This window comes from Lemur catta, chromosome 11 (genome assembly GCF_020740605.2).
Source record: "Lemur catta isolate mLemCat1 chromosome 11, mLemCat1.pri, whole genome shotgun sequence".
Lineage (NCBI taxonomy): Eukaryota > Metazoa > Chordata > Mammalia > Primates > Lemuridae > Lemur > Lemur catta.
The window spans coordinates 79,366,144-79,368,303 of record NC_059138.1 but is presented as its reverse complement, the minus strand read 5'-3'; positions in this window follow the sequence as shown (position 1 = coordinate 79,368,303).

Genomic DNA, 2,160 nt, shown 5'->3' with positions numbered 1-2,160 from the left:
ATTATCCATCTTAAGTTAATTTTTGTGAGTGGTGACAGATATGGATCCTCTTTCATTCTTCTGCATGTTACTATCCAATTTTCCCAGAACCATTTCTTGAACAGGGATTCTTTTCCCCATCGTATATTGTCTGTTTTGTCAAAGATCAGTTGACTGTATGTGGATGGTTTTATACCTGAGTTCTCTGTTCCGTTCCATCGATCTATGTCTCTATTTTTGTGCCAATATCATTCTGTCTTGCTTACTATAGCCTTATATCATAGTTTGAAATGTGGTAATGTGATACATCCTGATTTGTTCTTTTTGTTGAAGATTGCTTTGGCTATTTGGGCTCTCTTCTGGTTCCACATGAAGTGTAAAATGATTTTTTTTAGATCTGTGAAATATGACATTGTTACTTTGATAGAGATTGCATTGGATTTATAAATCACTTTGGATAGTATGAACATTTTAGCAATGTTGATTTTACTAATCCATGAGCATGATATGTTTTTACATTTGTTTGTATCATCTGCAATTTCTTTTCTCAGTGTTTCATAGTTCTCTTTATACAGATCTTTCACCTCCTTGGTTAAGTATATTCTTAGGTATTTTATTTTCTTTGTAGCAATTGTGAGTGGTACTGAGTCTTTGATTTAACTCTCAGCCTGATTGTTCTTGGTGTATAGGAATGCTACTAATTTGTATACATTGATTTTGCAACCTGAGACTCTACTAAATTTATTTATCAATTCCAGGAATCTCTTGGTGGAATCTTTGGGGTTTTCTAGAAATAAGATCATATCATCAATGAAAAGTGATAGTTTGACCTTCTCTTTCCTTTTTTAGATACCCTTAATTTCTTTCTCTTACCTGATTGCTCTGGCTAGGACTTCCATACCTATGTTGAATAAAAGTGGTGACAATGGGAATCCTTGTCTCATTTCAGTTCTTAGTGGGAATGCTTTCAACTTTTCCCCATTCAGTATGATGTTGGCTGTGGATTTGTCATACATATATTTTATAATTTTGAGATATGTTCCTTCTATGCCAAGTTTGTTGAGGGTTTTTATCATGAAAGAGTGCTGAGTTTTGTCTAATGCTTTTTTTGCATCTATTGAGATGATCATATGATCTTTGTTTTTGCTTCTGTTTAAGTGAGAATCACATTTATCAGTTTATGTATGTTGAACCATCCTTGCATCACTGGGATGAAGCCCACTTGGTCATAGGGAATTATTTTCTTAATGTGCTGTTGAATTAAGTTTGCTAGTACTTTGTTGAGGATTTTTGCATCTATATTCATAAGGGATATTTGTCTGTAGTTTTCTTTTCTGTGTGAGTCCTTTCCTGGCTTTGGTATCAAGGTGATATTGGCTTCGTAGAATGAGTTGGGAAGGATTCCCTTCTTCCTCTTTTAATCTTCTCTTGCAAATCTGATTTGGGCCTTAGAAGGGCAATATGTTGTGTGTCCCAACAAAACTAAACTAAAACCTTAACTTCTAAGTTCTACATGATTTTGCATATGGTATTACTGAATTCATATCACAAATATTTCAGAAGGGGCTATAATATATATAGCCCATGACTGATCACCATATTTGACTTTTGATCCTAATAGCACCTGGCAGCTAGTACTTCTTAAAATAATGTTACTTGGCTAGAGGAATGAATAACCTTTATCTCCTTGCCTCCATTGTTTCTTAATTTAGCTGATATGTTTTCCCTTCTCATTTATAAGCTTTCTCTCTAGAAAGTTAGCAATGTATTACCTAGAAATATTTTAAGTAATTAGTTGTTGAGAAGGTGGAAGTTATTGTGACTAATCAGTTTTTAACAGAAGATATCTTTTCCAAAATAACCAATTAATTTGTAATTCATTCTATAATTTTGTATTTTCACATCCTTGGATTCCTTAACATGAGAGTATATAACCATAGTTGAAATTACTTGTTACACAAACAGTTTTGTGATACTCCATTGACATCCCAGCTCTCTAATTCATATGTTGAATGAAATATATTCTAGTAAAGTGAGTAGTTTACTAAATGAGATGCAGCCACATGCATTAACTTGCTACTGTAATTCTAAAAATTATTCCTTGATATGTCAAATAATACCATCTTAATTTCAGTGTGCAGTTTTTATCTTATTTGTGGAAGTATCCTGAGACAGTAATTA